At 47.1% G+C, this 27,553-nt stretch overlaps 1 long non-coding RNA gene across 1 annotated transcript; it reads right to left on the reverse strand.

Moving 5' to 3' along the window:
* Nucleotides 13,942-18,496, reverse strand: LOC110257465. Its single transcript, XR_002340083.1, has 3 exons — nucleotides 18,062-18,496; nucleotides 14,796-14,888; nucleotides 13,942-14,045 (listed from the first exon to the last, which is right to left on the reverse strand). It is a non-coding gene; the product is annotated as an uncharacterized LOC110257465 (long non-coding RNA).

Here is a 27,553-nt window from a genome sequence, read left to right on the forward strand (position 1 = left end):
TTTTAAACATAATAGGGAGCCAATGAAGCCAGATGCAAAATGGCATATTACGGGAGTTCCCATTGTGGCTCAGAAGTAGTGAACCCAACTAGTATCCATGAGGATGAGGGTTCGATCCCTGGCCCTACTCAGTGGGTTAAGGATCCGGCATTGCCATGAACTGCAGTGTGGGTTGCAGGTGCCGCTCAGATCTGGCGTTGCTTGTGGCTATAATGTAGACTGGCAGCTCAGCTCCCATTTGACTTGCGCCCTAGCCTGGGAATTTCCATATGCCGGGGGTGTGGCCCTAAAAAGACTAAATAAATAAATAAATGGTCACATTATGTATGATTCCATTTATATAGTGCTCTGAACCAGACAGTACTAAACTACAGAATCTATCAGTGTGCATTTGTTTTTTGTTTTTTTTTTTTTGTCTTTTGTCTTTTTTTGCTGTTGTTGTTATTGTTGCTATTTCTTGGGCCGCTCCCGCGGCATATGGAGGTTCCCAGGCTAGGGGTCGAATCGGAGCTGTAGCCACCGGCCTACGCCAGAGCCACAGCAACTCAGAATCCGAGCCGCGTCTGCAACCTACACCACAGCTCACGGCAACGCCGGATCGTTAACCCACTGAGCAAGGGCAGGGACCGAACCCGCAACCTCATGGTTCCTAGTCGGATTCGTTAACCACTGCGCCACGACGGGAACTCCCTCAGTGTGCATTTGGACGGCAACACTGTAAAGAGTGCAGTGTGTACAGTGCAGGTCAGGGCAGAGGTTTTCTCCCAGGCGAGGAGCAGGGGTCTGGGATGTGGAGGAGCCATAGAGGTGCAGTAGGGGGTTGGCGGTATTGTGTTTCTCATCCCAGGTGGTGATTTCACAAAGGTTAACTTTATAACAGTTTATTGTGATTTAGGAGTTCCCGTCATGGCGCGGTGGAAAGGAATCCGACTAGGAACCATGAGGTTGCGGGTTTGATCCCTGGCCTCACTCAGTGGGTTAAGGATCTGGTGTTGCTGTGAGCTGTAGTGTAGATCACAGACACAGCTTGAATCTGGCATAGCTGTGGCTCTGGCTGTGGCCGGCAGCTATAGCTCCCATCCAACCCCTAGCCTGGGAAGCTCTAAAAAGCAAAAAAAAAAAAAAAAAAAAAAAAAAAATTTATTGTGATTTATATGTATGTCTCTTACATTTTTCTCCAAATGTTCATTTCTCACTTAAAAATGCATCAGAAGCCTTCAAAATACACATACACATCTATATTCATGCCTATTGACCAAGTTATTCTCATTCAGAGAATCTAAACTACAGAAATAATCATATGCTCACACACACTTTGATTCGCAAAGATGTTCACTGCAGTGTTATTTGTAATGGCTCATTTCGACAGGACCTAAATTCCCACTAATAGGTAAATAGAGTTAAATACATTATGGTATATCTTCAATGTGAAAAATTATTTAGCCGTTTAAAAGTCTGCTATCAAAGTATATTTAATGGAAGAGGAAAATGGTCAGCATACATGGGTAAAGGGGAAGGAAAAGAGTGGAATAAATTACATATAGATGTGATCCCAGTATTGTCAATATATTATATATTCATACAAAAAAAGACAAGGAAGTATGTGAAAATAACAAGAGTAGTTACATCTGGGCAGTGGAATTATGGGCATCTGTTTTCTTCTTTACACAAAGTTCCCAAATTTTCCGCAGTGGATATATATTATTTTATTCTTTGCTACATCGATTGCCCTGCCTTTTGTTTTTTAAATTTGGACCTCAGATGCACACAGTTAGTTAACTGCACTCCTCAGTCGTGGCACACCAGCAGCGACATCAGAGTACGACTTCTACTTTGTTTTATTTTTACCTATTTTTGCCTTCATGACCCATCTCTACTCCTTTTTCCCCTCCGCCACAGACACCCACTCTGGTATATTTAAAATGTGTTCTTTCTACCCATCTGCCATGCATTTGTTTGTATATATGTGTATCCAAATAGACATAGTAAAAAATAGTAAAAAATGTATAAAGAGGTAAAGGGTTCTTTCATGATTGTTTTAAAATTTTTACATAAATGGTACAGTTATGCTTCAGTAAAAAATGTATAAAGAAGTAAAGGGTTCTTTCATGATTGTTTTAAAATTTTTACATAAATGGTACAGTTATGTTTCTCATGCATTTTTTTTTTTTTCGAGATCACTCCTTGTTGCTCTTTGTAAATGTAACTCATTCCTTTTGACTATTGCTTAGTATTCCATCGTATGCCTGTATCACTGGCAGCGATCTGCTGGCGGTTCCCCAAATGCAGTTTCCTCCCCTTCCAGGACGTACTGAGGGACTACATTTCCCAGTCTCCCTTGGGGGTAGGTAGAGCGACATAACGGAGTTTTAGACCCTGGATGCTCACATATGCAATGCATCACCTCCAGTCTGGCTCTTGAAACCTCTTCCATGCCCTCTCTGCCACACTAATTTCCCTTCTAAATTGATTGAGATGATGACCCCAGGGTGACCTTGGAAGTCATGGGTCTGAATGCCTGCATGGAGAGGAGACAGACCTTGGAGCACCTTACATGAGCAAGAAATGAAATGTCCCTGGGGTCTGAGACTTCACATACTCCAGGGTCTATTTATCATAGTGGCTAATAATAACCCTAACCAATTAAACTATATTCTCCTTATCAGTTTCCTAGTTCTAGAAACTATTGCAAACTCTTTGAAGCAGTGCTATAACAAACATCCCCATGTGCAGTTCCACTTGTATCTGTGAGCAAGTTTTTTTAGGTTGTCAGTCAGAAATAGCATTGCTGGGCCATGCAGTTTATGTGTATTTTGTTTACCCCTGAATAAAGCAATGGCAGAGACATCTAGTTTAGGGGGAGAGTGGTAGTAGGAATTCTGTTTTTCAGTTAGGTTACCCAGAGTCAGCATCACCAGTTGGGGTGTCTGTGCTGACCTAGCAGGGTTATCACTGAAGCCATCCCACAGGGTGGTTTAGGCCTTATTCTTGGGGTCCAGGCTGCTAAAACTGACTTCTTGGGCACCCTTGAGATTCTGTGGGCCCCCTGTACCATGCATAAAAGTAATAGAGCATGTTGTGTCCTTTACAACTGCAAATCCCTGATCAATGCTAGATTAGCGGCTGGCAAACTTTTTTTTTTTTTTTGCTTTTTAGGGCTACACCTGTGGCATATGGAATTTCCCAGGCTAGGGGTTGAATCGGAGCTATGGCTGCCTGCCTATGCCACAGTAACACCGGATCCAAGCCGCATCTGCAACCTACAGCAGGTCATAGCAACACAGGATCCTTAACCCACTGAGCAACGCCAGGGATTGAACCCGAGTGCTCATGTATACTAGTGAGATCTGTTCCCACTGAGTCACAATGGGAACTCCCTCAACTTTTTCTGTAAAGGGCCTGATAGTAAGTATTTTAGGTTTTCAGGGTCATACAGTCTGTGTCACAACTAAGATTCTGCCACTGTAGCAGTAACTGCAGCCAAAGATGATATGTAAATGAATAGGTGAGGCTGTGTTCCAATAAAACTTTATTTATAAGAATAATAGCCTGCAGGCTACAGTTTCCCAATTCTGGAGCTAGACAAAAGAGATCTCTCTTCTCTAAAGACATTTGTGTCGTGTTTTCTGGTCTTAGCTCTTTGGTAAGCTTTCTTCCGTCCATTTCGGGGGAGGGGGGGGGTGTCCCACACAGAGCCTAACATATTACCTCGCCTGCAGTGAACTGATGGGATGAATGAAGGAGGGAATGAAAGAGAGAAGGATATTGATTTAGTTGTGGTCCTAATCAACAACCCAGGCACAGGCCAACCAGAGCAGGAGCCAGCTATAGACCACTTGCAGCACTGAACTTTTGGACACAGCAGCATTCAGTCCTGCCCCATGGAGCCCACCCTCTGCCCTCCAAAACCCCACACCCCCAACCAGGCTTCATCCTACATCCCTGGTAGGCACTAGTTTAGGGGTTCAGTTTCCAAATTTCAGAAGTTAATAAGGAACAAGGGCAACTGTGGGGGACTCTGTTCTCAAAAGCAAATTGTGTTCCAGTGACTAATCCATCTTTCACTCCCGGTATTTTTATTCATCCCAGCAGAAATGTCTATGAGTCACAGCTCCTGTTGGAGAATTTTTTTTAAATGCATCACTGTGTGTGTATCTCCAGCCTTCAGATCTGTAAGGCTCTGGGTGCTGTTGGCAGGGGGCTAATGATTTCAGCAGCAACAAAAAAGCTGTCAAGTCACACTAACCAGGACTCCTTTTCCCCACTCTCATCGGCATCCAACAAATTTAAGGAAAAAAAAAAGAAAGGAAAAAAAATAATGGATTCCGCAGCTGATTGAGGATGTGGCACATGGAGTACAGAGGCAGCCACAGCCTTAAACATTTTCCTACCCGTTCCCTTCCCTTGTTTTGAGATCTTGCCACAGTACCCCTCTCCTTTCAGAAAGCCGCCTTCTCTTCTTCCTCTTCCTCTTCCTCCTCCTCCTCCTCTTCTTCCTCTTCTTCCTCTTCTTCTCCTCCTTCTCCTTCCTCTTCCTTTTCTTCTTCTAATGGCACATGGAAGTTCCCGGCCGGGGATCGAACACGCACCTCCACAGAGACCCAAGCTTCCATGGTCAGATTCTTAACTCACTGTGCCACACTGGAAACTTCAGAAAGCCTTCTTGATCAATCTGATCTCAACAAAACATTTTTCCAGCTCTAAAACCACCATGATTGGTGAATCAGATCTCTCCAACTTCTGACCACATGTCTATCCTACAGTGAATTCCTGCAGGCTTTATGTAGAAAGTTCCTGTTCTGCTCCTCTCAATCAATTTGTTCTTTCTGGAGTGTGAAGTCATCTGCACATGGGTGTGCTCTCGCTCTCTCCAGCCCGGTGGGGTAGACAGAGCCAGTTAGGAAATCATAAAGAAAGGAAATTAGATCTCCATGCGGCCCCTCACTGGCAGTGTGGTTTCATGTCTCAGAGCCTCAATTTTCACGTCTATAAATGGGGATGATACTGGTAATCATAGTAACAGAATAATTGTTCTTTCGTTTTGTCTTTTGTCTTTTTATGGATGCACCCACGGCACATGGAGGTTCCCAGGCTAGAGGTCTAATCGGAGCTGTTGCTGCCGGCCTACACAACAGCCACAGCAACACCAGATCCGAGCCATGTCTGCAACCTACACCATGGCTCATGGCAACACCAGATCCTTAACCTTCTGAGAGAGGCCAGGGATCGAACCTGCAACCTCATGGTTTCCTGAGCCACTAAACTGTGTACAGGCAAGGGTTTTTTAAATTTTAATTGTATTGAAGTATAGTTGTGTTAATTTCTTCTGTACTGCAAAATGACTCAGTCATACATATACATATGCTTTTTCCTATTCTTTTCCATTATGGTTTATCTCAAGATATTGAATATACTTCACCGTGCGGTACGGTAGGAACTTGTTCTTTATCCATCCTATATATACTAGTTTCCTTCTGCTAATCCCAAGCTCCTAGTCCTTCTCTCCCCAACTCCTTCCCTGCTTGGCAACCACAAGTCTGTTCTCTATATCTGTGAGTCTGTTTTTATTTCATAGATATGTTCGTTTGTGTCATAGTTCAGATTCTTCATATAAGTGATAGCGTATGGTTCTTGCCTTTCTCTTTCTGATTTACTTCACTTACTATCATAATCTCTAGGTCCATCCATGTTGCTATGAGTGGCGTTATTTCATTCTTTTTAATGGCTGAATAATAGTCCATTTATATATACACACCACACCTTCTTTATCCATTTGTCTGTCAATGGACTTTTAGGTTGTTTCCATGTCTTGGCTATTGTGAATCATGATGCAATGAACATGGGCGGGGGTGTGCATGTATCTTTTCAAATTGTAGTTTCGTCTGGATATATGCCCAGGAGTGAATTTGCTGGATCACCTGGCAACTCTATTTTTAGTTCAGACAAGGTTTTTATCTGTTTTGCTCACTGTTCTATCTCCAGGGTCTAGAACAGAGCCTGGCACTGCGTAGGTACTCAAAACACAGGAGTTGAATAAAAGAGTGGATGAATGAATGTTTTACCAAACTTGCCTATACCATCCTTTCAGGAAGAGATCTCCAAAATCAACCTTGACTCTCTCTTTGTCCATATCCAGAATTCTCATCTCTCAAATCCCCTTGTTATGGTATTTTTACTGTATAATACTACTGTGTTATTTAAGGTCCCTTAAGATACAAGTGGAGTGGTAGAAATTCAACTCCAACTAGTTCGAGAAAAACAGGGAATGTATTGGCTCATGAAGTAAAATGCCTACACTACCTTCAGGCATAGCTGGACCCAGGTGCTCAAAGAAAGAGACTGCCTCTTTCCCAAAAGTCCAACACATAAGGCTGTCTGATTAGCCTGGATTGGGTCATATACCCAGTCATTGACTCTGAACAGCCAGGCCTGGGACATGTGTCTTCCACTAGAGAGGATGTAGAGGGGTTTCCCACCTGAACTTTGTGGACTGAGAGTGGGGAGGGGATGTTTCCAAAGGGCAGCTAGGGCCCTAGCACCAGAAGAAGGGGAATGGATGCTGGGCAGGCAAAAACACAGGACTAGGGAGGCTTCCTCTACCTCCAGTCTCGCCAGCCTCCATTCCATCCTGTACCACTCTTTTGGGTTAACCTCCATAAAGAGCAGCCATGATCCAGTTATTCCCTTGCTCCAGCACCTTCAGTGACTCACTACCACTGCCTGACGTAATTATGATTTGCTCAGCTTGGCATGGAAAGATCTCGGTAATATGGTACCAGTCTTCTCCAGACTGAGGAATCAGTGAGGAAGCTATCCTAAGAATCCAAAAAAGCAACGGTGAAGCATGGAGCTGGACAGCAGCCCTGGACATGCAGACTTGAATTCCAGAGACATTCATCAGTCTCTGTTCTCATCAAGGCCGGGAATTTGGACCGCTATGACCAAATCTAATGCCTATTTCTCCATCCTTGTCTTACTCAATTATTCAGTAGCACTCAGCACAATGACAGCTCCCTCCTTCTTAAAACAGCTTCTTTGCGGTAAAAGCTAGGGGTGCCCTGTCCACCTGCCCCCCATTCTCTTGCATTACCACTTCCTTCTGGCTTTCTCTGGTAACGGGAGTATTCTCAATCCTCACCTTCTAAAGACTGAAGACACCACTTTTTGCAAACAATAACCATTTTCCCTGGTCTTGCTATCAAAATTCCAAGTTTGGCCACCATAGGCCTCTGGAGAGAATTAACCCTTCCCACCTATAATAGGTAAATCTTAAGGAGTCTTAACCAATCATGAAGAAAAGAGGTGTGACACATTGGTAGCCAACTAGACTTAATGCCGTAAGGCTGAGGTCTTCACATTTTTCTCTCTCAGAACATGACTTAGGAAAAGGATCTCTTCTGCTCTTCTGACCTGTGGATGTTGCGTGAAGACTCCAGGTCCAGAGCCATGGCAGCCATCTTGGACCCACAAGGAGAGACTGCCATCACCCTAGATGCTGCTGTTGAGCCACTGAATTAACCAACCCTGGAACTGCGCTACCTCAGGACACACTGCTTACACCACTTGAGTTGGATCTTCACTCAATTGTAGAAAAAATTATCCTGATGGATATGGCCCATAGGTAGTGAAACGTCCAGCAACATAGCTCTAGGGTCACTCTAGACCCATGTGTGAGATGCACAGTGAGCATCTTTCCAAGCAATCCCAGAGGCATCTCAAAAACATGTCCCACCTTGAACCACTTATCTGCCACGTTCCCCAAAAGACCTTATCCACTCTCCCCTGGATGGATGACACCTCCATCTACTCTAACCCTAGAGTCCTTGTCTCATTTCTGCATTCATTCATTTAACTAAATCATATTAAGTGAGCCATGACTATCAACTAGGTATTATGCTAGATGCAGGGGGAGAAATAGTGAATAAGACAAAGTCTCATCCCTTGTGAAGTTTAGATTCTAATCAGGGGAGAGAGATATTAAACAAGTAAGCACATAGCCAACAATAGCTAAGAAATAAATTAGGTATTTTCACAGAGAAATACAGGAAGGCATATACCTAGATCGGGTGATTTGGGAAGACTCTCTTATTAAGTTGTGATCTGAATGCTGAGCCAGAACCAGTTCGGCAAAGTGCAAGAAGAGCTTCCTAGGCAGGGGAAAATGGCAAGTGCAAAGGCCCTGAGGCTGGATCACACTTGGAACATTCCAAGGGCAGCAAGGAGCCAGTAGGGTGGGAACAATGAGTAGTGAGAAGAACAGTAGGAGAGGAAGTCAGATTAGCTACGTGGAGACAGAAGATGCACAGTTTTTGTGCTAAGCACAGTGGGCAGCCAGGGGAGGGATTTAAACAAGGCTGTGCTATGAGCTGACTCAGGTTTGTTTTTTTGTGTTTTTGTTTGTTTGTTTGTTTGTCCTTTTTAGGGCCGCACTCGCAGCATATGGAGGTTCCCAGGCTAGGGGTCTAATTGGAGCTATAGCCACCAGCCTACGCCAGAGCCACAGCAACACCAGATCCAAGCCACGTCTGTGACCTACACCACAGCTCACAGCAACGCCAGATCCTCAACCCATTGAGTGAGGCCAGGGATCAAACCCGCAGCCTCATAGTTCCCAGTCAGATTTGTTTCCACTGCGTCACCACAGGAACTCCTGATTCAGGTTTTTAAATGGTCACACTGTTGAGTGCAAATAGCCTATAATTAGAATAATAATAACAAAATGACCATAACCAACCCTTTTGTAATACCGACTGTGTGCCAGGCATTGTTCTGAGCAATGTCCACATATTAACTCATTATGTCCTTATAATAATGAGCATGACTATGGTGCCATTTTATAGATGAAGAAACTGAGGCACGGGGAAGTAAAGTGACTTGCACAGGGTTACACAGTGAGTAAATCCTAGCTTGGACTATAGGAAACAGGGAGCCCCGCTGGAGGCTATCTTGTATATGGTGAGAGGGGGCTGGCTGGCTTGGGCCTGACTGGTAGTACTGGAGACAGAAGATCAGGAATATAACATCAAGATAAAAAGAAGCTTCTGGTGATGTGCATAGTATCCGGTCTGCGCCTTCAGATTCCCTTCCCCAGCAGGACTTGCATCAAGGGCTCTGGCGGGAAGACAGGTCACCGGCTCCTGGTGCTCCCTGCCCTCTTTATGGAGAGCTCTCCCCACCCCCACCCCACCCAGAGCCCCGTTGTGCTGCGACACCTCGGCATCTTGTTCCTCTCACATGACCACCTCCCCTTTGGAGAACAGCCCGAGGCAGCTATAACTGTCTCCAGCCTTGGTCTTGTCCTGCCCCTGCCCCTGCCCCTGCCCCTGCCCAGCTTCGCCTGGATCCAAAGATAAAAAGCCGCCAAAAAGCCCGGCACAGTGCCTCGCTCTAGGAGGAGAGCACTTTGCAGACGCTCCCTGAGCCTCTGCAAAACTTCTATTGTGTTGCCAGAGACAGAAAACAATGCTAGTGGCCCAGTCGCCAGCCAAAGACAGCGCGGGCAAACTTGCTGGGTCCCAGCTCTGCTGTGAGCCTGAGCTCCTGGGAGGCAGAGGGGCTGGAGCAGAGCAAGATGTGCGCTTGACACTGCTGTCTAATGAGGGGCACGGCCTCCACCCACCCATGCCTCTCACCGGAGGCCAAGGAAACCAGAATGGGGCAGAAAGCAAGCCCGAGGTGACCAGCTTGACCTTTAAAGGCAAGGCAGGAGTTTCTGCAAAGCGTCTGGGAGTCCCCTGAGTATCTATTCCCAACCCCCAGGGGCTAGAAGGTCAACCTCTCAGTTCCTCATCTACACAGTGCCCATTTCACACAGTGAAAGTGTGAAAAGCTAGGGACCTACCCACGACTGGGGTCTGCTCTGGGGCTTTCTAAAAAAATGAAGTGCACAGAGCCTGAGCAGAGAACTCACCTTGTACAAAACACCCAGTGCCAGGCTCTGGGGATTCAGAGAAAAGGAAAGCACCCTATCCTCTGTGGACAAGGTGGGGGTAAGATGAGTCCTGTAGAGGCAGAGGTTTGAAGGAGAAATCAAGGAAGGCTTCAAGGAGGAGGGTGCCTTTTTCAATGCTCTTTTTATTTATGTACTTATTTATTTATTTTTTGCTTTTTTAGGGCTGCATCCACAATGTATGGACGTTCCCAGGCTAGGGGTCCAACTGGAGCTACAGCTGCCAGCCTACGCCACAGCCACAGCAACACCAGATCCGAGCTGTGTCTGCGACCGACACCACAGCTCATAGCAACACTGGAACCTTAACCCACTGAGAGGGGCCAGGGAACGAACCCACATTCTCATGGATGCCAGTTGGGTTCATTAACCACTGAGCCGCAACGGGAACTCCTTCAATGTTCTTTTTAGAGGCAGAGAGGATTCCCCACCTGCTCAGCACACTTGTAAGCTTCTTGATTGCACAATCTGTTGTCCTGAATTATTTTCATTTTCCACAGAATTCAGAACTGAATATTGCGGGTTTCCAGTTAATTTTTTTGACAGTAAAAGGACTGAGAGGATTCCTATTCTCGCCCTCCTCCCTCTTCCTTTCCTTCTTAAGAAAAAATGACTAAACAAATAAAATATGCACAAAAGAGGCATATGTTCTTTTTTTATGTAAATGTATAGGCCACGTCCTTTACTTTTTTTTCCCAGTCACTGAAGGAATAAAAATGTGCATTGCTGGAACTTTGGAAAACCCCAGATGAGCATATGAAGAAAATGAAAATCACCTAATTTTCACCATTGAAAAGTAAATACTCTTAACACGTCACGGTATTCCTCTCTAGGCTTTGGTGGTTATTCTATGATTAAGATGAAATTCTTTACAATGAAGTGCATAGATCTGAAATGAATCATTCGATAAATTTTGACAAATTCCTACCCCATGTACACCCCCCCCATCAAGATCTAGAACATTCCTGTCATCCCAGAAAGTTCCCTCAGGTCCCCTCCAGTCAATGCACAACCCCCACAGACAACCATCCTTCTGATTTCTATCACCGTAGATTAGTTTTGCCTGTCGGATAATTGGAATCATATGGTATGTGCTTTTTTGTGCCTGGCTTCTTTCACTCAGCATGATGCTCTTAGACCCGTTCACGTATCAATGGCTTGTTCCTTTTTATTCCTGAGTCGTGTTCCAGTCTGTGAATGTACAGAGTGTTCGCCTAGCCACGCAGTGATGGTCTTTTGTGTTGTCTCTGCTTTAGGGCTGTTATGAACAAGGCCGCTGTCAACATTGGTGGTCACGTCTCTGTGTGGACACAGCTTTTCCTTTTCTTACACAAATACTTAGGAGTGGAATTGCTGAGTCACATGCTTAGCTTTTATCAGAAATTGTCCCCAGCTTTCCAAAGTGGTTGTACCATTTTATATTTCCACCAGCAATGGGATGAGGGTTCCAGTTAATGCTCTTTTCATGATACAAATAACACATGGCTACATTCTTCCATATCGCTAAAGGGCCTTTGGCCAATCGCTGGGCATCCACCACACACCCCAGAATAACACAGTCAGCAGGTTGGGGTGCTTCTTTGCAGACCTTTTCCTGTGCCCTTTTAAACATAAATGAGTACCCATAGAAAACACACGGTATTGTTCCGCGGCGATTCTTTTTGCAAAAATGGGAAACCTTCTCCCATTGTGTATTTCTTCCTTGTATTTATCACCCCGACATACAGTTTATTCCCTGCCTCTACCCTCCCCCCTAGATAGGATGTTAGCTCAGCCAGGGTAGGGAGTTTGTTGTGGTCACTGCTGTATTCCCAGTGCCTTGATCAGTGATGCTCCATGAAGGCTGGTGCTCCATGAATATTTATGGAATGCAAGGATACTGTCAGTATTGTTCTGGAACTCCCTTTTTCCCCCTCTATAAGTCATAGAGCTTTCTCTGTCAGCCCTTACAAATCTATTTCCTTCCTTAACCTGGTGCATGCCATTCTGTAATAGGATATGCAAATTTTCTTTTTCATTCCCCTAGGAAAGGACACTTAGGTTGCTTCTGATTTTTCATTATTAGGAGCACTGCTGCATAAACATCTTATGCTTGCCCCCTTGGGCGATAGAGCGGTAGCCAGAAGGAAACGGGTGGATTGGAGGCTCTACGAAGGGTAAATTTTAGTAAAATTAGCCAGAGGGGTGGGATTTCTACCACCAGATACTCTAAGGAGATGAACACATTGTCCGCTTGAGACATGAGGGAAAATTAATGGTAAATGGATAGAATTTCTATTATTTGGCCAGATGGGGTGGTGGTAGAAGGTAGAATCAAAGTGGTACCAGAGGGTCAGACACCCTGGGTCCAAGTTAAGGCTCTGCCACCGTCAAGCTGTATGACCTCAGACAGGTTATTCATCCTCTCCGTGCCTCAGTGTCCCATCTGAGAAATGGGAAGAATAATCATAGCCACCTCCAAGGGTTGTTGTGAGAATTAACATGTATGTAAAGCGCTTAGAGCAGGGATGGGCACTTATTAAATATTCAGTAAGTGTCCTATGCTGTTGCTATTTAACAACCAACGTGTGTTTGTGTTTAAAAGAACACCTGCGGAGTTCCCAGTGTGGCTCAGTGGGTTATGAATCCAGGAGGTCAGGGGAAGTCAGCTGGGAGGAGGTCAGGGGAGGTCAGCTAGGGAGGAGGTCAGCAGGGGTCAGGAGGTCAGGGGAGGTCAGCAGGGGTCAGGAGGGCAGGAGAGGTCAGCTGGGGTCAGGAGGTCAGGGGAGGTCAGCTGGGGTCAGGAGGTGTCAGCTGGAGGGGGCAGGGGAGGTCAACTGGGGTCAGGAGGTCAGGGGGTGTCAGCTGGGGAGGAGGTCAGGGGAGGTCAGCTGGGGTCAGGAGGGCAGGAGAGGTCAGCTGGACTCAGGGGGTCAGGGGTGTCAGCTGGGGAGGAGGTCAGGGGAGGTCAGCTGGGGTCAGGAGGTCAGGGCGTGTCAACTGGAGGGGGGGCAGGGGAGGTCAACTGGGGTCAGGAGGTCATGGGGTGTCAGCTGGGGAGGAGGTCAGGGGAGGTCAGCTGGGGTCAGGAGGGCAGGAGAGGTCAGCTGGACTCAGGGGATCAGGGGTGTCAGCTGGGGAGGAGGTCAGGGGAGGTCAGCTGGGGTCAGGAGGTCAGGGCGTGTCAGCTGGAGGGGGGCAGGGGAGGTCAACTGGGGTCAGGAGGTCATGGGGTGTCAGCTGGGGAGGAGGTCAGGGGAGGTCAGCTGGGGTCAGGAGGGCAGGAGAGGTCAGCTGGGCTCAGGGGGTCAGGGGGTATCAACTGGAGGGGGGCAGGGGAGGTCAGCTGGGTTCAGGAGGTCAGGGCGTGTCAGCTAGGGTCAGGAGGGCAGGGGAGTCAGCTGACCTCTGGAAGGGACGCTGGGGCAGAGGCCAGCCGGTCAGGAGCACCGATGCCTTTTGGAGGAATCTGGCCAGACTGGACTGTATCTGGAAAGGGAGAAATGTGTTTGGGTTTTTAAGGATAGGAGATCTGAGCAGATTCGGGGGCGGGGGGAGATCATTTCTAAGAGCTGTGACTGTAGGGTCAGAGAGGAACAGAGCCAGGGCTGTATATTCAGGGCCTGACCCTCTCAGAAAGTTCCTGCTGTGGTTAGATGTTCCATGAATTTCTATTGAACAGATAACCATGGGGAGGGAAAGGCCCCTTTACTCACCTGCCTCCATATTCACTCATTTCATTGCAAGACACCAAGAAATAAAAAGCACGGTCCCCTCCCTTGACTAAGTGTGGATTCCAGTTTAGTTTGGAAAAGGACACAGGACCATGAAAAAGGCAAAATCATGCTGAAAGATTTAAAACATGGGAGACAGGAGTTCCTGTTGTAGCTCAACGGTAACGAACCAGACTAGTATCCATGAGGATGCAGGTTCAATTCCTGGCCCCATAGAGTGAGTTAAGGATCTGGCGTTGCCATGAGCTCTGGTGTATATTCAGGGCCTGTAGGTCACAGATGCAGCTCGGATATGGCTGTTGCTGAGGCTGTGGTATAGGCCGGCAGCTGTAGCTCCAATTCAACCCATAGCTGGGGAATTTCTATAAGCCGAAGGCACGGCCCTGAAATAAATAAATAAATAAATATAAAATAAAATAAAATAAAAGATGAGAGACAGGCCTGGTTTAGAAGATACACTGCAAAGCATTAGCCCACAGAAGGCTTTAGTGGCCCGGACAGAGATATTTTATATATTGACTTGGTTGCCCTCAATGATATATAGCAAGTTTTCACAATAAAATCTAAATCTCTCACACCCTATATCCTAAACATCAGCAAACTCTAGAGCTCCACTTTCAAAATGCAAATATTCAGAGTATGGTAACCTCGCCACCTCCATTCTCACCCATCTGCCTCCATTCTCCACAGGCGGGCAGCCAGAGGGATACGGTGAGGCCCTACGTCTGGTCCTCTCTCTCCTCTGCTTAGAACCCTCCATGGCTCCCACCTACTTAGAGCAACAGCTAAAATCCTCCTAGAGACCCTAAAATCCTGCATGGTCTGCCCTCATTACCTCTCTGCCTTCAACTCCTTTAACTCTCCCACTCACTCCCTCTGCTCCGGCCAACACAGTCCCTCCAGAACATTCCAGGCAGGCTCCCTCCTTAGGACCTTAGAATTTGCTTCTCTCTCCACCTGGACTGCTCCTTTCCTGGAGGGAGGGTACCCCACAGCTCATTCTGTGAATCTTTCTAGCCTTTGCTTGAACCTCAGACGTTTCCCTGCGACCCCACCTAAAAGTTCCCACCGCTCCTGACACTGCTGCCCCCTGCCCTGCATCATGCTTCTCCATAGCATCTACTGCCACCTACCATGCTACATAGCCCATTTTGTTCACATTTGTCCCCGATTAGTTTCCAAGCAGTGTCTTCAAGTTGCTTTGCCCTCCATGGGCTCTCCAGCGCCTGGAACCATCAAGGCACATAGTAAGAACTCCAAAAACATCTGTGCAATAAATGCATTTCCAACTTCTCTTAAGGATCAGAAGAATTTGTGGTATATGGATTGACGGGCCAACAGGGACCTGCTATAGAGCACAGGGAGCTCTACCCAACATTCCGTGATAATCTATATGGGGAAAGAATCTGAAAAAGAATGGATGCGTGTATACATATAACTGAATCACTTTGCTGTACGGCAGAAATTATCACAACCTTGTAAATCAAGGAGTTCCCGTCGTGGCTCAGTGGAAACGAATTTGACTAGTATCCATGAGGACACAGGTTTGATCCCTGGCCTCACTCAATGGATTAAGGCTCTGGCATTGCTGTGAGCTGTGGTGTAGTTCGAAGACGTGGCTTGGATCCCCCATTCCTGTGGCTGTGGTGTAGGCCAGTGGCTATAGCTCTGATTCGAACACTAGCCTGGGAGCCTCCAAACGCCACGGGTACGGCCCTAAAAAGACAAACAAACAAACACTGTATATCAACTATTCTTCAATAAAACTTTAAAACATGAAAAAAAAAAAAAAAAACCAATCAGAAGAATTTGGCAACAATGGTCAGGAGCTAGATGGGAAGAGGCCCAGCTCGCTTCACTTGGCACTTTTGTCCCCTGGGCAGGTGACAGAAGACAGGGTGAGGAGCCAAAAGCAGCATTTTGGTCCCCTCTTTTGTGATACATCTTTCCCTCCCTGTCCCCATACCTTTCAACCTCACTTTCTGGAACATTCTTCTTCCATCTGCCTGACCAGCTCCTCCTCATCTACTAAATCAGGGGTCGACAAAAATCCAGCCACCAGCCAAATCCAGCCCACTGCCTGTCTTTGTACAGCTTGTGAGCTAAGAATGGTTCTTACATTTTTAAATGGCTGGGCGAAAAAAAAAAAAAGAAAGAAAGAAGAAGAAGACTATTTCGTGACATGTGAAAATTACATGAAATTCAAATTTCAGTGTCCAGAAATAAACTTGTATTGGCGGACAGCCACGCCCATCCGTTTACCTGTCATCTGTGGCTGCTTTTGTGCTACAACGAACAGAACGGCAGAGCTGAGAGGCACGACAGAGACTGTGTGGCCTGCAAAGCCTAAAATATTTTATCTGGTCCTTTACAGGAAACGTTTGCCCACCCTGGTCTCAATCCCTTCTTGAGATGAACAACAACCAAAAACCACCAACGTCTGTCTCAGCCTTCTTAGCTCCTCTCTGAAACCCTCTCTCGTTCCTGGTCCCCCTTTGGCCCTGGGAACCCACTCACATCACTGCAGATTGCACACTCACTGGCCACTACTTCCTCTGTCTTTGTCCCCTCTCTCCTCAAGGACCTGCAGGCTGAAATAACCCAGCATCAAGTGTGTCGCCTGGTAGTCAGTAAATACTGGTTAGAATTTTCTGCAGGAACCGGGGCCGCCCCTTCTATCCTCTGCACTCAGTTTTCTCATCTGTAAAGTGGGAGCCTAGATCGTGAAGACCTCCAACACTGCATGGAGAAAGCACATCTGAGCCCTCACCAAGCAGTATGAGACTATCTGCCAAAACAGATTTGTTTTTAAGGTCATTTCGAGAGCACCAAAGGTCACAACCTCATGGACTGAGGGCCCAATTTCAGCCCAAATATGTTTTGCTTGGTTCGCACCTGTTCTAAATGTGTTTTTACTTCGATGTCGGTGGAAACTAAACCTACTATAAACTGACACACTCAGTTATGAGTTCTATATATCTGACCCTTGTGGACCCTTGTGTTTGCCAACCCTGGATGGAGAGTTCAAAGGTCATTAGAGCAGCGTTCTCATTACGGCTCAATGGGTTAATGGCCTGGTGTTGTCTCTGTGAGGATGCAAGTTCCATTCCTGGCCTCACTCAGTGGGTTAAGGATCCGGTGTTGCCGTGAGCTGTGGTGGGGGTTGCAGAAGCAGCTCAGATCCCAAGTTGCTGTGGCTGTGGCCTGCAGCTGTATCTCCTGTTCAGTCCCTAGCCTGGGAACTTTCATATACTGCACATACAGCCCTAAAAAGCAAAAAAAAAAGAAAGAAAAAAGAATCACCCAGACAGTGTACAAAGCAGATTCCAGGCCCACCCAAGACCCAATGAATGCTGCTCTCCATAGTTTGCCGCACTAGATATGGAATTTTTTTTAATCCTCCCCCAATCCTTCAGGTGGGACTAGGTATCAAATCAAACTCGGAAGATGTCAATTTGTACCTGTCAGAATTATAAATATACCTATCTCTTGACCCAGCAATTCCACTTCTGGGAACCTATCTTTCCGACCACTGCTTCTTAAACTTTAATATGCATATGAATCCCCTGGACATCTTTTGAAAATGCAGATTCTGATCCAGCAAATCCAGATGGGGCCTGCGATGCTGCAGTTCTAAGGAAGCTCCCAGTTGATGCCCAGATGCTGGTCCTGGAACATTTTGAGTAGCAAGGCTCTGCATCTCTCCCCCCCACGCACCCAGGGACCGAAGTGCAAGGTGAGTCTGTCAGTGCAAGTATCAGGAAAAATGTGAAGTCCATCCACAGGGACAGTCAGGGAGTTCCCACTCTGGCACAATGGGATGGTGGCGTCTCTGGAGCACTGGGACGCAGGTTTGATTCCTGGCCTGCACAGTGGCTTAAGGATCTGGCATTTCCCTAGCTGCAGTGTAGGTCACAACTGTGGCTCGGATCTGATCCCCGGCCCAGGAACTCCATATGGTACGGGTCAGCCAAAAAAGAAAAAAACAAAATCAAACAAGGGACCAGTGGAATAGATGCATCCCTACCACAGAGCATCACATGGCCTTGAAAGCTATCAAGGCAGTTGTTTATGAACTGGCATGGAGTAATCTCCAGGACATATTACTAAACAAACAAATCAAGGAGCAGAACAGTAAGAAGAGCATGCAACAATTTGTACAAAAAATGTCCAGGGGTTATTTAGGTTCACGTTGACTTATAGAAGCGCAGAATAATCTGGCAGAAGAAACGTATGGCTGAGTGCCTCTGGAGGCGGGAACTGAGTTGGATGGATGTCGGGGGACAGAGAGTGACATTCTCCTGCAGGCATTTGTGTTTTAAACTATGTGAATAGAATACCTTTTCCAAAAAATAAGCAAAAAGCTAAATGATAATGATGCATAAATAAAAAGACTCACCGTGTGTTTCCAAGGCCCACATGTGACTTTAGACCACCAGAAAAGCAGTTCCGGGGTGGCTGGGTCACCTCCTCCCTCGGTACACCGTGTTCACAGGCGTGTGCACATACACTCTTGCACACAGTTTGAGGACAGTCTGTGCAGGGCGTTGGCAAGCATGCTGGGCTTAAACTCTGCAAACCTCTGTTGGATCCCCAGTTCCACCGGCAGAGTGGCACCGAGCAAGCCTCAATAAGCCCCATTTCATGGGGATGATCGAAATAAGCCTGGCTACAGACCTCGGATGATGGGAAAATGCTTCAAAAACTCTAGCGTGTATGCATGAAAAGACTAATTCTAACTTGAACCCTGATGGTGAGCAGCCCCAGTCTGATCTCCACGGGTCCCATGCTTACCTCCCAGGGTGCAGTGCAAGGTGGAAACCCAATACCTCGACCTTTGCAGTCAGGCAGCTGCTCTGAGCAACCCCTGACAGTGCTAATCTCCAACTCTCCTCCCACCATCTGGTCCAGCTGCCAGGCTAAGTCACATGGGGCAAGGGACAGCACATGACCTATGTATGGGACTGATGTGAGAGTGGCGGTGGGGGGAGGATGGGAAAGGCCACAAGAGGCTGTCACTCCCCTCTCAGTGGGAAATTTCCTGCCAGGGGAGGAGAGGTAAGTCTGACCTTCCTTAGGTCCTGAATTCACCTGGCTGTCTGGCAGAACTCTTCCTCCAGGAAGCCCACCAGGTGTGTGTGTGGGGGGTGGCTGTGGGGGTGTGTGTGAGAGAGAGACAGAAACAGAGGCAGAAAGGAAGTGTATAAGAGGATAATAATAAAATGAACATATACCAAGAACATACCGCGTGCCAATCTCTGTCCTAATCTTCTCCCAGACTAAACTCAGTGAATGTTATTGACAGGGGCGACATTGTCACCATCCCCACTTTCCAGATGACAAGACAGAGGCCCAGGCCAGCTAATTAACTCACCCCCAAATACAGAGCCGGGTAGTCTGGCTCCAGAGCCCTAACTCTGAACCTCTCAGCCTCAGAGAATTTCATTCCTCGAAGGGGTTTTCAGGTGTCACTTACGTTGGCATCTGGCACCTTGGGCGAATTAACCCTGTGCTTTGTGTTCCAGAACCTCAGTTTCGTTGCCTGTAAAATACAGATCAGAAGAGCGATACCCACCTTTCAGGGCTGTTTTTGAGGCTTAGTGAGGAGGTATAAAAAGTCCTGTAACTTTTCACCAGCTATTCACGCTTCTGAAAATATCATTGTTTATAGGATTATCATACCCGTTATTACCCAGGACTAGTGAATGACCTTGGAAACCCCCAGTTCTGTACGAAAAGGAATCAAATCTCTCTTTTTAGCAGTTTGTCCCTATCATTCATCGGCAACGTATAATCTAAATATCTCGCCCTTGTTCCTGTTTCTCTCAGCCCCTGTAAGAAAGCTAGAAAGTGTTAGCAAAAGAAAGTTTGCAGATCTTGGTCGTGATCAAAACCACTTTTTTTTCTTTTTTTTTTGAGACTTCAAGAATCTTGATTTCTGCTGAGAGACAACCATGGAAGAGAAACCTACACAGGGCACCAAATCCGGCCTGGTGGTAGAGGGACAGATGAAATTTATCTTTCAAGGTCACTTCCACCTCTGTGTCCCCAGGGAGATTAATTCAATTCAGCAATTATTTAGTAAGTTTTTAGGCTGTTTCAGGCCCCTGCTGGGGACTGGGGAGATGACACAAAATAAGACAGAAAAACATCCCCTTCTCATGGAGCTGACATTCTGGGGGAGGAGAAAGACAATAAACAAGCAAAGAGATCATCTAATGTCCAGTGTCAAGAAATGCCATGAAGAGGAGTTCCTGTCATGGCTCAGTGGTTAACAAATCCGACTGGGAACCATGAGGTTGCGGGTTCAATCTCTGGCCTCGCTCAGTGGGTTAAGGTTCCAGCATTGCGGGAGTGGCCCTAAAAAGACAAAAAAAGACCAAAAAAAGACCAAAAAAAAAAAAGGAAAAAGGAACAAGAAAAAGAAATGCCATGAAGAAAAAGAAAACAGAAGGACATCACCACTCACAGGTGAAGATAGGTGAGAGCCTAGGAATAGGGGGGCAGCTGTTATTTTGAACAGCATCATCAGGGAAGGCCTCTTGGAGACATTAAGTAGAGAGCTAATGGAGTGAGGTAGCTAGGGAAAGAAGAGCCCAGGTTGAGGGTGTGTGTAGCAAGTGCAAAGGCCCTGAGGCAGAGCCACAGGAGGGAGTGGTAGGACATGGGTTTGGATAAGCAAGCAAGGCCTTGCTTCTCTCCTATTTTCTTCTCCGCCAAGCTGGAATGAAGCCTGCTACCCCACCTCCACCGGGGAGCCGCCAGGAGATAATGGAGGGAAAGTGCTTTGAGAGGGAGACCAGGGACCAATCAGAATGTTATTAAAGGGGACATGCTATACAAGGCCCGTGCCAGGGGGCACTTTGGGACAGCATTGTTTCTCCTCCCTCCTGACGAGTCTGTTATCCTAAATACCACACTGGGAGAACCCAAGCTTTAAACATTTCCGCTCTCACCTACAAGGGATGGAAGTGGTAGAACCCAGGTCACCCAGCAGGTTCCTGCTAAAGCCCTAGTTTTCAGGACTTGGCTCCAAAGTGTAACAACTATTGAACCATCCCGCTCACAGGTGAAGATGAGAGTAAACAAAATCAATAGTCTTATCTCCTTAAGAAAGTGTTACTTCCTCCAGGGCAAGGAGGGAGGTGAGATTCTGTGTTGAGGGGCTGGGGGGCGGGAAGAACATTTGCAAAGCAAATGACATGTGGGAAAATGAGCAGTTTCTCCTGCAGACTGGTCACTTTGCTCTTTGCAAGTGACTTCTCGGTTGTGCTTTTCTCAACATTCCCCTGATCTTCTTAGGTCTTCACAGCCTATGCTCTGCAAGGGTTAGAGAAGTCTCTGGGCTCTGCGTCACCCTCCCACAGATGGGGACGCCAAGGCCTAAAGTAGCGAAATAGCTCATCTGTTCAGTCAGCAGATACGCATCATGGTGAACTGGGAAAACAGCAGGGAGCAGATCACTTAGAAAATAACGTAATGGGGAGTTCCTGGCATGGCGCAGCGGAAGCGAATCCGACTGGTATCCACGAGGATGCAGTTTCCATCCCAGGCCTTGCTCAGTGGGTTAAGGATCTGGCATTGCTGTGAACTGTGGTGTAGGTGGCAGATTTGGCTCGGATCTGGCGTTGCTGTGGCTGTGGTGTAGGCCAGCAGCTACAGCTCTGATTTGACCCCTAGCCTGGAAACCTCCATATGCCTCCGTTGTGGCCCTAAGAAGACCAAGAAAAAAAAAAAGCAAGAAAAAAAAATAACGTAATGAACAAATGATTTCAGAGAATACTATGAATGAGAGCTATGAATGAAATAAAACAAAAGGACTGCCAAGACTAATTGAGTATGGTGTGACAAAGTGACGTCTGAGTGGGGCCTATAGATTAAGAAGCAACCAGCCACGTTCAAAGCCAGGCAGTAGAGGGCTCCAGGCTGAGGAACAGCACGTGCAAAGGCCCTGTGTTTGAAACAAACATGGTGCTGGAGCAACAGAAGGGAAAGACTGGTGTGGCTGGAGCAGAGCAGACCAGGGGGAGGGAAGGGGGACGGAGATCAGAGAGGTGGGGACAGGGCCTTGCAGGCCACTGCGGAACCGTGGATTCCGTCTTAAGGGCAGTGGCTGTCAATAGAGTGGCTCTATGGTTGGTGTCCGAGTTGGGTCTTCAACCCAGATCTCCTTCAGAACAAAGGCTCACTCCTCCACGACTCCCCGGCCTTTTGCACATCCCAGTACTTCCTCTGCTGACCTTGGAAGTTCCTGATTGTACTCCTGGCTCATAACACGAATGCCCCCCCTCACCCCCCCCAGCCCCCTCCAGTTTAGCTCTGATTTCCCACAAACTCACTCAGCAGCAACTGCCTTTCTCACATACAGGCGGGTCTTCACCTCAGTTTCTCAAGTTCACACTCTCTAGGAGCTTTGCAGCTGATGAATTTACATATTTACCTCCCCCTCCTCACTTCGGGGAGGGATTGGGGGTGGGGAGAAAAGAGGGAGGGAGCGTGAAGTGGGTCAGGGGCACGGTGGGAAGAAAGGCAGGGAGAACATGGGCCAGACCCGATGTGAGGGGCTTGTCAGCCCTGCCCTGGGGACAGGCCTCCACAGGTCAGAGCCCTCTCCTCTGGCTTCACTCCTGCTGATGGATGTTGGCAGATGGGATCCCTGAGTGAGGCCGGCCAAAAATAACCAACCAGCAGGGACAGCTTCTAGCGGACACTGGGGCAGGGAGATGGGGGTCCAAACTGCCCCCCACCAAATCACCATCAGACCTTCGAAACCCTTCCTTGGTGATATCTTTTTTTGATGTCTGCAGTTGGAAGTTCCCAGGGGTCGAATCTGAGCTGCAGCTGCCAACCTATACCACAGCTCACAGTAATGCTGGATCCTTAACCCACTGAGCGGGGCCGGGGATCAAACCCACATCCTCATGAATACTAGTTGGGTTCGTTCCTGCTGAGCCAGAACAGGAACTCCAAAGTGTTGGGTTTTTTTTTTTTTTTTTTTTTTTTTTTTTTTTTTTTTTTTTGTCTTTTGTCTTTTTGTCTTTTGTTGTTGTTGTTGCTATTTCTTGGGCCGCTCCCGCGGCATATGGAGGTTCCCAGGCTAGGGGTTGAATCGGAGCTGTAGCCACCGGCCTACGCCAGAGCCACAGCAACGCGGGATCCGAGCCGCGTCTGCAACCTACACCACAGCTCACGGCAACGCCGGATCGTTAACCCACTGAGCAAGGGCAGGGACCGAACCCGCAACCTCATGGTTCCTAGTCGGATTTGTTAACCACTGCGCCACGACGGGAACTCCGTGTTGGGGTTTTCTTCAGTTGACCTATAATTGACATATAACACTGTATTAATTTCAGGGATATGACACAACGATTTGATATTTATAAATACTGCAAAATAATCACCACAATAAGTCTAGTTACACATCTATCACCACACACAGTTACAATATTTTTTCTTGTGATGAGATGATGAGAACTTTTTTTTTTTGCTTTTTAGGGTCACACCTGCAGCATAGGGAAGTTTCCAGGCTAGGTGTAGAGTCAGAGCTGCAGCTGCCAGCCTACACCACAGCCAAAGCAACACCAGATCCAAGCCGTGTCTGTGACCCACACCACAGCTCAGGGCAACACCAGATGCTTATATCACTGAGCGAGGCCAGGGCTGGAACCGCATCCTCATGGACCCTAGTCAGGTTCATTAACCACTGAGCCACAAAGGGAACTCCCAAGTAATGAGAACTTTTAAGATCTACTCCCTTAGCAACTTTCAAATATGCAACACAGTATTATGGACCATAGCAGCCCCCATGCTGTGTATCACATCCCCAGGACTTACTTATTTCACATCTGGAAATTTGGACCTTTTGACTCCCAACACTCATTTCACCCACCGTCAGCCCCCCGCCTCTGGCCACCATAAGTCTCCTTAATATTAGTAACAACAGGAGTTCCCGTCGTGGCGCAGTGGTTAACGTATCCGACTAGGAACCATGAGGTTGCGGGTTCGGTCCCTGCCCTTGCTCAGTGGGTTAACGATCCAGCGTTGCCGTGAGCTGTGGTGTAGGTTGCAGACGCGGCTCGGATCCTGCGTTGCTGTGCCTCTGGCGTAGGCCGGTGGCTACAGCTCCGATTCAACCCCTAGCCTGGGAACCTCCATATGCCGCGGGAGCGGCCCAAGAAATAGCAACAACAACAACAACAACAAAAAAGACAAAAGACAAAAAAAAAAAAAAAATATTAGTAACAACAGCTCAGATTTATTGAGCACTTACTGCATGCTATATACCGCATTAAATACAGTTTTAAGTCATGAAAGCATCTATGTCACGTGGAAATAAAAAGATGCTTAGAAAACTCGGTGATTATTACTGTGATGAATTTTCAAAGCCCAGCTAAATCTAAGCAACTACAGCAACAAAACCGGTGAGTTTGGCCTCCCTCCCTGCCCCCGTGCTATACCACCTGGAAGACCCTCCTGCATGATAACCATCAACTGTTCTAGAAGTCTCCTTCAGGAAGACCCTCCAGACACAAAACAAGATGCCCGTCTCACCTCACATTGAGCGAGGATGTGGAGAAACTGGAACTCGTATGCCTTGCTGGTGGGAATGGAAAATGAGGCAGCTACTAGAAAGCGGTATGGCAGGTCCTCAAGAAATTCAAAATAGAATTGCCATATGGCCCAGAAAATCCTCTTCTGGGTATATACCCAAAAGAATCGAAAGCAGCAACTCAGACAGGTGTTTGTACAACCTTGTTCACAGCAGCGTTATTCACGAGGGCCAAAATGTGAAGGCGACCCAAGCATTCATCAGTGGACAATGGATGAGCAGAATGGGGCATCTACACACCACGGAATATTCTCCAGCCTTAAAAAGGAAGGGGGGGTTCCCACTGGGGTGCAATGGAAACAAATCTGACTGGGAACCATGAGGTTGCAGGTTCAATCCCTGGCATCGCTCAGTGAGTTAAGGATCTGGTGTTGCCATGAGCTGTGGGTGTAGGTCGCAGACGCATCTCAGATCCTGCGTTGCTATGGCTGTGGTGTAGGCTGGCAGCTATAGATCCAATTCTACCCGTAGCCTGGGAACCTCCCTATGACACGGGTGCAGCCCTGAAAATCAAAAAGAAGAAGAAGGAGGAGTTCCTGTCCTGGCTCAGTAGTAACAAATCTGACTAGTATCCATGAGGACGCAGATTCAATCCCTGGCCTCGCTCAGGGATTGCACTGCTGTGAGCTGTGATGCAGCTCGCATCCTGTGTTGCTGTGGTGTAGGCCAGCAGCTACAGCTCTGATTCAAAACCTAGCCTAAGAACTTCCATATGCTGTGGGTATGGCCCTAAAAAGACAAAAAAAAAAAAAAAAGGAAGGAAGGAAGGAAATTCTAGAATTCCCATTGTGGCTCAGTGGCTTAAGAACCAGACTAGTACCCATGAGGATGCAGGTTTGATCCCTCACCTCACTCATTGGGTTAAATATCCAGCGTTGCTGCAAACTGCATCATAGGTCACAGATGTGGCTCGAATCCAGTGTTGCCGTGGCTGTGGTGCAGGCTGGTAGCTGCAGCTTTGATTCAACCCCAGCCTGGAAACTTCCATATGCTGCAGTTGCAGCCCTAAAATAAATAAATGAATTTTTAAAAAAAATAAAGGAAGGAGAGAAATGCAAATCAAAACTACTATGAGGTGCCACCTCACACCAGTCAGAATGGCCATCCATTAATAAGTCCACAGATAACAGATGCTGGAGAGGGTGTAGAGAAAAGGGAACCCTCCTGCACTGTTGGTGGGAATGTGAGCTGGTACAACCACTATGGAGAACAGTATGGAGGTACCTCAGAAAACTAAATATAGAACGACAATATGACCCAGAAATCCTGCTCTTGGGCATATACCTCGACAAAATTTTCCCTGAAAAAGACACATGCACCCGCATGTTCATTGCAGCACTATTCACAATAGCCAAGACATGGAAACAACCTAAATGTCCATTGACAGACAATTGGATTAAGAAGATATGGTATATATATATACAATGGAATATTACTCAGCTATAAAAAAGAACAAAATAATGCCATTTGCAGCAACATGGATGGAACTAGAGACTCTCACACTAAGTGAAGTAAGTCAGAAAGAGAAAGACAAATACGACACGATATCACTTATATCTGGAATCTAATATACGGCACAAATGAACCTTTCCACAGAAAAGAAAATCATGGACTTGGAGAATAGACTTGTGGTTGTGGGGCGGGGGTAGGAGGGACTGGGAATTTGGGGATAATAGATGCAAACTATAGCCTTTGGAATGGGTAAACAATGGAATCCTGCTGTATAGCGCTGGGAACTATGTCTTGTCATTTTTGATGGAGCATGATAATGTGAGAAAAAAGAATGTATACATATACGTGTGACTGGGTCACCCTGCTGTGCAGCAGAAAATTGACAGAACACTGGAAATCAGCTATAATGGGAAAAAAAATCATTATAAAAAATAATAAAAAAATAAAAAATAAATAATAAATAAAGAAAGGAAATTCTGACACGAATGAACTCTGAGAGAACTACGCTAAGTGAACAAGCCAGTCTCAAAGGGCAAATGTTGTATAATTCCACTTGTTGGGCTACCCAGTCAGCTGAATTCATGGAGGCAGAAAGTATGATGGTGGTTGTTGGGGGCTGGGGAGAGAGGAGATTGGGGAGTTATGGTTTAACGGGTACAGAGTTCCAGTTTTGCCAGGTGACAAGGGTTCTGGGGATGGATGGTGGTGATGATTGCCTAACAATATGAACAGACTTAATACCATGGAACTCTACACTTAAACATGGCTAAGAGGGTAAGTTTTATGTTAAATGCATTTTATCACAATTTTTTAAAATTTTAAGGAAAAGATGCTCCCGCCCCTTTGCTGGGGCCCAGGGAGGAGGTCTCATTTTCCCATGGGGAGGAGAGGGTTGGACTGCACCCCCAGCATCCCTTGGCCCCATCCAGCTCCCCTGTCCTTTAACTGTCTGAGGCTCCGTGACCCCAAAAGAAGCCATCTCAGATTTGGCTCCAGAGCAGTAGGGCAGTGAAAGGAGGCAGAAAGAGATGGAGCTGGAGTTCTGATATTGACTTTGGGGGACCTTGGACAATTCACTCTACCTCCTTGGGCCTCAATTTCCCCTTTTTTTTTTTTTTTTGTCTCTTGTCTTTTTAGAGCCACATCTGCAACATATGGAGGTTCTCAGGCCAGGGGTCTAATTGGAGCTGTAGCTGCTAGCCTACACCACAGCCACAACACCACCAGATCCGAGCTGAGTCTGCGACCTGCCCCATAGCTCACGGCAAAGCCAGATCCTTAACCCACTGAGCCAGGCCAGGGATTGGACCGGCGTCCTCATGAATATTCGTCAGATTTGTTTCTGCTGAGCCGCGACGGGAACTCCCTCAATTTCCCCGCCTTTACAAGTGTGGGGGGTAGACTTCAGAAATTTCCTGGGATCCCCAACATGTCTCGTTTGGCCCTCACAACATTTAAAATTGTGAAGTTTCCCACAAGAAGGTCCAGTCCCCTGGGACCCTTTTTCTCCGTGGTCACTGCCATCCGGAGGTGTCACTCGGGGACAGAGCCAGTGTCACTGCAATTCCCCTGGACAGCCCGGACCTTCCCTCCCAGGGCCCTGTGGGTGGTTGAGTCTGCAGAGCCTGGACACGATAACATCTGAGGGGCCTCCTGTTGCAGTGACACCTTGGTTGGAGTTTCCTGGGTGAAGATTTCTTCGAAATCACAGCTCTGGGTTTTCTCATCGTGAAACGCATTGTCTCTGGGGCCTCTTCTTTCTGTTCTTCGAACCCCAGCATTCCGCAGACCACAACATGGTTTCGAAACCCCTCTCCCCCACTGTTATCC

This window comes from Sus scrofa, chromosome 17 (assembly GCF_000003025.6).
Source record: "Sus scrofa isolate TJ Tabasco breed Duroc chromosome 17, Sscrofa11.1, whole genome shotgun sequence".
Taxonomy (NCBI): Eukaryota; Metazoa; Chordata; class Mammalia; order Artiodactyla; family Suidae; genus Sus; species Sus scrofa.